We start from the raw sequence: 12579 nt of genomic DNA, 5'->3' as shown, positions 1-12579 counted from the left end.
ACAGTGTACTGCGTGGCACTTACCCAATACTTTTCTTTTAAACAGATACACAGATATTTATTCGAAAGTGCGTTCCGTTTCATGTTGAGTAATAATACCTGAGCTTTTCACTATAAGTAACGTATGTTGAGGGAGTGTTATGTTGTCGCACCAATGTACGAGTGGTTGTAGCACCAATGATTTCTCCTCTTTTTACTTTTATTTTCATTATAGGAAGGTAAAGACCAACCTAATCTCGTCATTCCTTAAATCTGAACAGCTGTAAACGCTGCGTAGGGAACTTACAGAAGCATTTAAAGCCAAGTTGGAACATATTTTAATAAATTTATGTTAGTACGGCTCTTATTTCAAACTGATGTTACCGATAATGAAGAAGACTATCGATAGTTGTGACACGACTTTCTTAACAACACTTTTCTTAATGAAATCACAGGCAATAGTTACTTTCCATAATGACATGGTAAGTACGTTGTAGAGCAGAGAAAGTATCTAAATTTTGAAAAGTGTCAAGAAACTGTATGTAACTATTCTGTTTATCGGAATGATATTGCTCCGTAAGACTCGTGTAACATGTTGTGTTCTGTAGATGCGCCGGCCTCATGAAACACAGTGAATGGAATTTAAATATTCCAAACGTTATTTCCAACTATCAAATTCTCGTAAGCGTGTAATTATCCTCCTGAAGTAATTCCAAGACTGTGTTTGTGGCCTTTCCGTACGTCTTTCTGGAAGGTCAAGAAGTATGTGAACTCTGAAAGTGGTAGTAGTTGTTTTTGGTCACCCGGTTAATGCAAAATGTTTACTTTCGACACACCTGTAAAACCATAGAGACTGTTAAGTACTTGTTGTGTTGAATGTGAACTCTGAAAAGTGGAGGCTGTTGTTTCTCGTCAGCCACTTAATGCAAAATGTTTACTTTCGACACATCTGTAAAACATTAGAGACTGTTACGTACTCGTTGTGTTGTATTTATCACATGTAAATATTGTTCACAAATTTCACTGATCACGTTGTAGTAAAGAAGATAAATTCACTATGAACCCAATTACGGCAATTTACTGAAACCAAAGCAATGCACTGATTGTAAATCTATATTATTAAGTATTTATTACCCTAGTACTGAGATTATAGTTATCCTATTAAAAGTTAATTTATTCAAATAAAACAGGCACTGTACTGATTAAATGCATTGTTAATGTTAAATATACAAATGAGATTTACCAATAACGAGTTTTTCTCTAATAAATATAATGAGAAATTGATATTCACCTGTGTATAGTGAAATGGTCACAGCATTTGTAAAACAGATCCATCCACTATCGAACACTTGCTCTGTCTTTCATCAATTAACAAACTTACGATGTGTTTTTTTCGTCTTGTTTTGGATACAACAACAACACCACTGTACTTTTTCTTTGTGAAATGAAGACTGTTTATTCTCTGTCTTACTATACAGCTAAAAGGATGTACGAATTTCAATTACCAGGTGAAATTGTTTGCTGTTTTCTATTTATAAGGAAGTCCAGTGTTACTGGTGGATAACGTTAACAGTCTCTCGACGTCTTTGAAAGGTAGGAACATTACTTTTATTACAGAGTGCTAATGTATGAACGAGAAAATTATTTTAAATTAAATAGTGACAGAGAATATGTGAAACAGCCTGTCCACTCTTGTGGCGTTGTAGAGAATTCTCTAAAAGCGTGTAGCAGATTTGTTGGCGTGACCATTCTCCGTAGCGAGTATATAAATATTCACTAAAAAATCATCTGAAGGACAATCAGGATACTGTCACAAGTTCCCTTTTCCCTTGCTCTTCCTGATTCCCTGCAAACAACCTCTACTCAGAGAATCATTCATTTGTTTCTAATAAATTTCACATTCTGCAACACCTCCTGCAATTCCTATGATCCACTCTCCCATTGTCTCAGCATAAGCTAGCATCAGTCTCCCACACATTCCTAATTTTGAACGACATACAGTTCTAAACACACACACACACACACACACACACACACACACGTACACACAGTTTACTTATTACCGTTTATTTCTGTCCAACAATAAAAACTAAAGAAAAGCTAAGTAAACAGTAACAAACTGCCTGTTGGCTTCTGTCTCGGGTTCTTCGGCTAACGTTCATCTAATGATTTTACTGGCAGTGCTTCCATCAAAAGTCATCACAGGTCTCTTGTTATCAAAATGATGTAATTGCCAGATCACCCTTGAAGTGTTTCATGCAATGCAGAATACGCAAAAGGAGAAACCGGAAAACAGAAAAATTGGGTACGGATATGTCCCGAATTTTCTTAAGTGAAGTGGAACCTCTGTCCACATGAGAGAAAACATATATATTGCTAGAACTGCCAGAGAGGAACTGTAGGTAATATTTTATTTACGTAAACTCTATAAGTAATGAATGTAAAGAAATAAAAATCTGTTGATTATTCCGGAAAATCCACTGACGATGCCTTTAATATAGAGGACGAAACACATCTGGAAGATTAGTAATAATTTTTCAGGAAGAAAACAGTGTTTAATTTATAAACGAATGAAAGCTTGTGATTTTCTACGCAGCACTTTACCTGCTCAGATGACTCCAGACGGGAAGTTACTGTAATTCATATTTTGCTGTTCACGAAATTTACACCTGACAGATAAATATTATATTCCAGACATACTAAACTATAGAAAACTGTGATAAAATGTTTCACAGAAAAAAATTGTAAATTTGGCGTCTGTGTTTTGGATAAAATATTGGCACGATTTCTAGAGTGGATCATGATATTCTTACAGTAAGAGGAGTTACGTCTCCAATGATATTCCCTCAGTACAGTAATTTGGTACCAGCAGAGCGCTTATGCCAAAGAACGCGTCCTCGGCCTGCAACAGCTTTTTCTGACAACCTCCTTATACAGTCTCTCGGGCTACTCCTGATCCTTCACAGGGGAATTCTTTCACTCTTTTTATTTCTGTGTCATCCTCAAAGCTGGTGTTAACTAAGCTGCAAGTACACTCAGTGACACTACTGCACTTTCTACTCAAATTTGTTAATACTTAACACATCGGCTGTGGTAGCTGTAATGTCTATTTAACCTAGCAAGACATTCTCACTTTTAAGTAGAACGGGTAGTCACCTGAGAGCCTTGGCATACAATCCTCTTGATCGTTTATTTCCCTTCCGATATTTTTTCGCCTTTTTCACTGCTTAATCAGTATGCAAGATAATCAACAGTGGTGATAAAATTTCATCCCCGTCTTCATACCTGTTATACACGTATTTGACCGTCCATGGTCATTGACGAAACTTGACTTCTTTTTATTCATACATCGAAATTTATTTGTCTGTGCCTTCATTTTGTCCTTACTAGTCTCAGACTTTCGAGTACATAATTTCGCATTAAACTGCTGAAGACTTTCTTTAGTTCCATAAATTCCAAAAAGGGGCACTGACTTTTCTTTACTCTTTCTTCCGTTACTGATTACAAAGTCAGAGTTAATTCTCTGATACATTTACTGCTTTTGAAACAAGAAATCAAAGACATAACCCAGAAATGCTTTAGTTTATGTGTAACGCAGAATATACATTCTATGAGATTTGATCACAAGTATCGGTCACAAACACGTGTATCTTGTGTACCTTATTGACAGGTGTGGCATAGACTAGTAACTTTAAATTTCACAACTGCCGGAGTTCCTAAGATCGTAGTACTGGACTTCCCTAATCAGTGCGTCTTAATTAAGCACAGTAATGCGAGGTGTAGAAAATGTGATGGTGTCTCGTAGTGCATAAACTACAACTCTAGAGTGACGCACCACTTTGAAGGAAGTCCCGTCGTTGGCAAGAACATTACACATGGTAACGTTCTTCAAAAGGCCAGGCAGGTTGTCGCCTATTCTCTGTTACATTGCTCTGAAGATTTCAGTTAAAGTGAACGGCGCAAGAGTGAGTCACCCATATTTTCTGCCCATGCCTGATTAACGCTTTATTGATTTAATATTTCTTCGGTTTGAATCCAACCTCATTTGCAAATAAAATACAAACTGTAACCAGCAGATTTTTAGCGCTGTCATTGGAGCTCTAACGGTACACATTACATAGATTGTTGGGAAGTGGAATAGCAGTACTTGTAGGGAAACATTATGATGACGAGAATTGTATGTGAAAAACTTTCTGACGAATTTAACATTTGATACGCCTTTAACGTTCTCCTAACCAAACTATTAAAAGCTGTACGAAAGGCTTTAACATTTGGAAAGAATATTGCCAAAGCAACTAAAAACAATAGTGCTTTGTAATACACCTATTAAAATTTACCTACAAAACACGAGTGGGACTTCTCAGCTCCCTTAGTACATGTTCACAGTATCTAATAAAGTTCCATACTTACTGCATTAGCAATATCAATTCACATTAACAAAAACGATACGAAACGAGAATATAAACATCAAAACACCCACAATATTGTCATTTCACGTCAGCGGAGCTTGTACTGTCTTATGACGACTTGAACACTACAGCTGTACGACTGTCTGACGTCACTTTCTGTTCTCAGTGGGTAGAGATACTGAAACGTCACAGCCGAAGAGTTTCCTGTGCTACAGAAGATGTACATACACGCCTAGACAGAATGCTAGTGCTAAATCTCAACAACATGCTGTTTTATGTCTCTGAATAATAGCGAGACTTTTAAGTCCCGCCGGGCAGGAAAGGATTAAACTTAACGGGTTCATAAAATCACACACAAATGACAATAGCTATAGCCAAAGAAAGAAGAGGATAAAGATAGTGCCGCCTGTCATCTACTTTACTCATTGTATACATTGACAACACTATTAGACACTAGAAACGTGAAATTAACGACCGTGATATATTAATATCATCATTGTTAGACAGTGGAAATGCGAAATTAGTGAAGATGCTAGATTAATCCTGAGAAATACAAACATGAGCATCTACTCTTTGCGACGTCAAAATGATTATCCGAAACATATAAAACGATCTTCAGTTTACAATAACCGTCCAATCAAATTTGTAAAAACAATCTTCGAAAAAGTTAGATACAAAACTAGAGTAATGAGAAATTTCTCGTAGACTACGAAGAGTGATGGAGCACACCAAGTGGAACAGGATGTTAGGCTGTCAAGTTATCTGTGCATATGAGACAGGAACCAACTACTCGACGACATCTGTCTCGACTATCTGCCTCCACACGAAGGGAGGAATGTAGAACTGCTTGACGAGACTCTCCGATCTGGGGCTGCTGTGCTCCTTACAGTGTCCATTTACTATGTTGCTGTATCTGATCCTAGTACTCAGTGGACCACTTCTTCCAAAGGGGCTAATTCAGGTGTGGTACAGGTTGCTAACTATACAACCTGTTGGCGGGAATGTCAAGAATAGAGGACTCAGTGCAGACACAAAGACAGCACCCCTTTAAATATACGATGGTCCAGTTGTCGAGAGGCTAATCGTGATTCACCAAACCACCCTACAAAGCTCCGGTTTCTATCACGAGCTGTATGTTGTTGAATGTGTACTTCACACGATTTATGTTTCAAATGGCTCTGAGCACTATGGGACTTAACAGCTATGATCATCAGTCCCTTAGAACTTAGAACTACTTAAACCTAATTAACCTAAGGACATCACACAACACCCAGTCGTCACGAGGCAGAGAAAATCCCTGACCCCGCCGGGAAACGAACCCGGGAACCCGGGCGTGGGAAGCGAGAACGCTACCGCACGACCACGAACTGCGGACCACGATTTATGATGTTTGCACACAACCTTGCGTGAAGTAGGAGAAATGCGACCCGAGAATATCCAGCCAAATACAGCGTAAGTCACCGTGGGTAATTTCGTTTATCCAGTCTTCCCTTGCCTAAAACATCAAAGATAACATCCGCCGCCAAAATCACATCTATAGTAGCAGGATTATAGAACTCTGGATCAGCAACAGGCAGACCTAACTGAATGTCTATGCGCCTACGTGTCAACTCACTGGCGACATTGTCCACAACGGCACACTTCGTTTTTATGTGAGAATCATTAAGCTTCAAAGACATTTTAACGTTACAGCTACATAACACTGAGGCTGTAAAGGCACTGCTTATGCCATTCTCAGGAAATGACTTAGGTCAAATTACAGTTTCTCTGCCGCGAACTTAGATGTAAAAGGTAGTTGGCCCGCCCTGTCTAGAAACACTTAAAGATGGCTGTGTTACGCTTACCGTTCTTAATATCAATAACAACTCTTGCCAGAAAGATATTACGGTTGTCACTCGGTCTCCTTTCACACTGAAGAGACAAAAAAAACTTGTACATACGCCTGTCGTCGTGTAGGGCCCAGACGATCACCCAGAAGCGCCGCAACACTACGTGGCTGCCCATAAATCCGTAAGAGGGATGGAGATCTCTTCTGAACTGCACGTTGCAAGGCGTCCAAGATATGCTCAATAATGTTCATTTCTGGGGAGTCTGGTAGCAATCGTAAGTGTTTAAAGTAAGACAAGTGTTCCTAGACCCATTCTGTAACAATTCTAGATGTGTGGACTGTCGCATTGTCCTGCTGGAAGTGCCCAAGTCCATCGGAACGCATAATGGACATGAATGGATGCAGTTGATCAGAAAAGATGGTTACGTGCGTATCACCTGCCAGAGTCGTATCTAGACTTAACAGGGGTGCCATATCACTCCAACTGCACACCATTGCAGAGACTCCACCAGCTTTGGATTGGATTGGATTGTCTGGGAAAGGAAACCAGACAGCGTGCTCATCGGTCTCATCGGATTAGGGAAGGATGGGAAAGAAAGTCGGCCGTGCCCTTTCAAAGGAACCATCCCGGCATTTACCTGGAGCGATTCAGGGAAATCACGGAACACCTAAATCAGGATGGCCGGACGCGGGATTGAACCGTCGTCCTCCCGAATGCGAATCCAGTGTCTAACCACGGCGCCACCTCGCTCGGTCCACCAGCTTTTAACAGTCCTCTATTGACATGCAGAGTCTATGGATTCATGAGATTGTCTCCGTACACGAACACTTCCTTCCGTCCGACCGGGTAACATGTTTCCAGTCCGAGACTCCAACTCGAAGAGTACTTGCCCGCGAAAGGCAAAGATCCCGAGTTCGAGACTCTGTCCGGCACACTTGTTTTAATCTGCCAGGAAGTTTCATACTGAAGCACACTCCACTGCAGAGTGAAAATCTCATTCTGGATGTTTCCGGTCATCAACAGTAGAATTTATTTTATTTATTTAATCTAATGGCTAGGGACCCCAGTCGGGCAGACAGTTCTCCGGGTGCCGGTCTTTCAATTTGACGCCACTTCGGCGACCTGCCGTTGATGTGGATGATAGGATGATGATGAGGACAGCACAACACTCAGTCCCTGGGCGGTGAAAATTCCCCAACCCCGCCGGGAATCGAACCCGGGCCCAGAGGATTGACAATCCGTCACGCTGACCATTTAGCTACCGGGGGCGGACTACAGTCAAATGTCGGTGTTGACACGCACAGGCGAGGTGTAAAGCTTCGTGTCGTGCAGTAATCAAGCGTACATGAGTGGGTCTTCGGCTCCGAAAGCGCATATCGATGATGTTTCGTTGAATGGTTCGCACGCTGATAGTTGTCGATGGCCCAGCATTGACATCTGCAGTAATTTGTGGAACGGTTGCACTTGTGTCTCGTTGAACGATTCTCTTCAGTCGCCGTTGGTCCCGTTCTTAGAGGATCTCATTGCGGCCACAGCGATGTCGGAGATTTTCCTAAATCGCTTCAGGTAAATGCCGGATGGTTCCTGTGAAAGAGCCTGGCCTGCTACCTTCCCCATCCTTCCCTAATACGATAGGACCGTTGACCTCGCTGTTTGGTCCCCTCTTCCAAATCAACCAGTCAACCAACATCCTGCATCTGTAGACACCATGTCTCCTAGTCATCAGCTTTAACCAGATGAGCCCTCCTAACATGTTTCGTTTGATTTACCTTGCTGAATTTTTCCCGCAGATCCTTTGAACTACTGTCCCTGAATCCGATCAGTTAATAGGTCAGAGATTTTTGCTCCAGAAAACTGAGAGTTGTCTTAACGTGGTGAATAGACAGTTTTACCTTTCTCTCGAGTATCTGTGGGTCGGAAAATAGCCAAAATGGCTTGTCGAAGATTCACTTCTTGAAGCGTGCGGTCATGTTTAAGAGCCTCTAAGGCCTTCAAATGGCTTCATACGTGGTTAAGTGTCTGTAATCTCTGACCGTGCCATGGCTGATAGCAGATAAGACCAACAAATTCTTGGCATGCTTGACTGCTGTTGTTATCTGACCATCATATATACGCATTGATAAGCCCCCAAAATAAACGGTAGGTTTCTAATGTGGCTTTGCTTCACCTCGTAAAGTAGAATAGAGAAAATGGAATTTTTACGCATCATCAACTCTTGTACTATTCACAAGTAAACTCAAAAACGCATGTTCGAGGAAATTCATAGCTTGCAACCTGTGGTCGTCAACTACACTCCACGATATTTCGATGGACAGCTGCCAGACATACTCAGGTGCCCATCGAAGATTGACGAAGACGTCCTGCGTTTCGCAATATCTAACACTCTCTGCGTATTCTACGCGTGCGTCAAGATCACGGTGATAGACTGCCCACACAACACGGCCACAGCGCCTGACTGGTGGAACTGCGGAACTCACCTTCCTCTGCGTTGCCGCTAGCCGCCGTCATCGGCCCACTTGTTGTCTTCAAGCAGAGCAAATCTTGGAGATCGTACGATTCCACACATTATCCAGGTGGTAACCACTGTCACGGTAAATAATATTTTCTATCACACGTATTTATACCGATTTGTTGATAACGGAGTCCCAAAAAGATGTTACTGAGATCAAAATTAGTGTTTAATCATACTCCATTGAACGTCCTGTGAACATACAGTTTTCGGTAATAGCAGACTTGCTCGATTACAGAAGGGGAGTGAGAATTGATGCTAGGCGCAGCGATCCTCCACTGTGTGTGTGGTCTGATCTATAGAAGTCGTACTACATTGGCATCGAATTTTATAATTGCAGCCTTCACAATAACAAACAGTGCTTCGCTGATCCCAAAGTTCAACCCTAGATGGTGGCTGGAAAACCGCTTTCAGCTGAAAACGACACAGGGCTTTTGCTATTTTAAACGAAATATTGCCAACAGAGGGTAGAAAAGCTAGTGATTTTACCGGCTTTCTCTCCTTTTTATTCACTTCCTGCTTCTTGGTTTCAATTGTCTTTAGGTATGCGAACTCTTTAGGCAAACTATCTGCATCTGACACCGTGTGATCTCTGTATACAAGTGATGTAAGTACACTCATTGTTTGTTTGCTCACTAAACAGACTGCGCCAGAGAGCCACCATATTTTAGTCTAACCAAAATATCCAGGAAAGGCAAATAACGATCTTTCTCTTTTTCTATAATGAGCAGGATGTTATTATGAATGGTGACGAGGTGATGTAAGAACACCATTAATTTCTTCTCCCCATGAGGCCACGTCATGAAAGTACCGTCCACATATTTCCAAGATACAGTTATTTTAAGGGTCGTTGATATAAGGGCTCTCTGCACAAAGTCCTCCATAAATAAGTTGGCCACAAAGTACTCTTCGTTTAACATGAAATAGGTAGAGCAAGGCACATGCCAAAATAAAATAATGATTCCCACTTGAAATTTGCTATCAATTAGTGGCAAAGAATCTGTGAACGGGAGATGCTGCATCAAAGCTAACTAAACATTCCGAATTACTTAGGTGGAATACCCACTGTCTGTTGATAAAAATCCTCCGAGTTTCGAATATGGTGAGGGCATTTGCCCAGCAATGGTGTCAGCAAGGAAGCAAAATGTTACGATGAATCATACGTGGCGGCATCGTCGTTGCTCAGTATGTAAGTGGGCTGCCTCTGTGTTGGCAGCACTGTGTAGTGCTTTGCATTGGCTCTATGACTGCGCATTGTAAGAGACTCTGTGGCTGGTTGGACTCGTTGTTGGAAGTCGATCGCCAGTAATGTTGGCAGTTGGAAGTGAGTCGCCAGCAGTGATGGAAGTACTGTTGGGCAGTTGGAGGTGAACAGCCATCATTGATGGATGTTAGATGTGAGAAGTTAGCATTGATGGAGGGTAGAGGTCTGAAGTGTTTTCGTAGGCTAACGATCTGTACATGTCCGACCTGGAGATTGAATATTATTCATGATTATATATCTTTGTACTAAATGTCAATGACGATTTATACTCGTGTCTGAACTGGATGTCACATTATTTAGGTAAAAAATACATTATTTAGTTTGCAACAAAATCTTTCCTTTGCTAACCACATGCCTATTAGTAGTTAGTGACTTAAGTAGTTAGAATATTTTATTTAGCTGGCAGTATTGACGATCGCTGTAGTGCAGTAGTTCGCGTAATGTAGATTTTTCTGAGGTAAGTGCTTAATGAAATGTATAGGTTATTGTTAGAATTTCTTTTTAGTCATGGCCATTCTTTTCAATTAATTATTTGAAGTTAGGTTATGCTTTTTTTTGGAACAGTCAGATTGCGTTGCGCTAGGATATTCAACAATTTAAGTACAGATTCACTCATTCAAAATAACTATTGGCTGTAAATGTAGAGCTTCTTTGTCAATTTTAGGAAGGCCATACAGTCCTTGTGGTCTGCCATCATGTAGTTTTAACCTCTTGTAAAGAGGAAGAATTCAGGACTACATAAGTCTTCTATTGAACACGTCCTAGAGGATCAAACTCAATATTCCTGTAAGTAGAATCACTTAGTTGACCATAAGTATTACCAACATACGAACTATGAGGTAAAAGTACCGCTGCAGAAACTTTATCCACCTTAGTTACTGCGACGAGGAGGAGCTTCCAAAAGTGCACGGCAAATTTCCCTTCTTATTTCTTCTGCAGTACGCAGAGGAAGGCGTCTCCACTAGGACGGTATTATGTCGCTTCAGTGACTTTGGCCTAGTTCGACTGGATCCGTAAGAAGAAGGTTATCGGCACGTGTCAAAATTCTGTTGGCTCCACAGAATAGTCACCACAGGGGGTAACAGTACGACGTTCTATTATCAACTTCAAGGAGAAAAAATTGGACGATGCGACGCTTTCTGTGTTGGGTAAAGCATTCTGTTTGGCACCTACACCTGGAGCAGCACCTTTAACAAAATTTGTGAGGGGAATTGAAGAAGCCGCACTACGACTTGAATTGGGTGCTGCAGAAGAAATAAGTGGGTAAATATTGTGGGACAAATTTTGTAATAGTGCACAGCGTACTCGAGTGTAACGGAACACAGAAAAAAATTATTTTTCCAGTTTGTAATAATTCAAATTTTGTTTAGCTGGAGTTGCGCTCTACCAAAACTACGCTTCGGCACTTTTGAAACAATATATGAATGACGTAGTTAATGGTAGAATTATCAGTAGTACTGCTAATTTTGGTTGTTGTTGTTGTGGTCTTCAGTCCTGAGACTGGTTTGATGCAGCTGTCCATGCTACGCTATCCTGTGCAAGCTTCTTCATCTCCCAGTACCTACTACAACCTGCATCCTTCTGAATCTGCTTAGTGTATTCATCTCTTGGTGTCCCCCTACGATTTTTACCCTCCACGCTGCCCTCCAATACTAAATTGGTGATCCCTTGATGCCTCAGAACATGTCCTACCAACCGATCCCTTCTTCTGGTCAAGTGGTGCCACAAACTCCTCCCCAATCCTATTCAGTACCTCCTCATTAGTTATGTGATCTACCCATCTAATCTTCAGCATTCTTCTGTAGCGCCACATTTCGAAAGCTTCTATTCTCTTCTTGTCCAAACTATTTACCGTCCATGTTCCACTTCCATACATGGCTACACTCCATACAAATACTTTCAGAAATGACTTCCTGACATTTAAATCTATACTCGATGTTAACAAATTTCTCTTCTTGAGAAACGCTTTCCTTGCCATTGCCAGTCAACATTTTATATCCTCTCTACTTCGACCATCATCAGTTATTTTGCTCCCCAAATAGCAAAACTCATTTACTACTTTAAGTGTCTCATTTCCTAATCTAATACCCTCAACATCACCCGACTTAATTCCACTACATTCCATTATCTTCGTTTTGCTTTTGTTGATGTTCATCTTATATCCTCCCTTCAAGACACCATCCATTCTGTTCAACTGCTTTTCCAAGTCCTTCGCTGTCTCTGACAGAATTACAATGTCATCGGCGAACCTCAAAGTTTTTATTTCTTCTCCATGGATTTTAATACCTACTCCGAATTTTTCTTTTGTTTCCTTTCCTAATTTTGGTAGGGAAAGAAAAAAAATTGGAAATTTGTGTCAAGGTCTTATGGGACCAAGCTGCTGAGGTCATCGGTCCCTAAGCTTACACACTAGTTAATCTAACTTAAACTTACTTACGCTAAGGACAACACACGCACACCCATGCCCGAGGGAGGACTCGACTCTCCGACGGGGGAAGCCGCGCGGGCCGGAACAAGGCGCCCGAGACCACGCGGCTACCCCGCGCGGCCCGAAGTTAGCGAAAGAAACATAAATGATTATGAGAGAGAG

Source organism: Schistocerca piceifrons, chromosome 3, assembly GCF_021461385.2.
Source record: "Schistocerca piceifrons isolate TAMUIC-IGC-003096 chromosome 3, iqSchPice1.1, whole genome shotgun sequence".
In the NCBI taxonomy this organism is placed as follows: domain Eukaryota; kingdom Metazoa; phylum Arthropoda; class Insecta; order Orthoptera; family Acrididae; genus Schistocerca; species Schistocerca piceifrons.
This window is presented reverse-complemented; position numbering follows the sequence as displayed.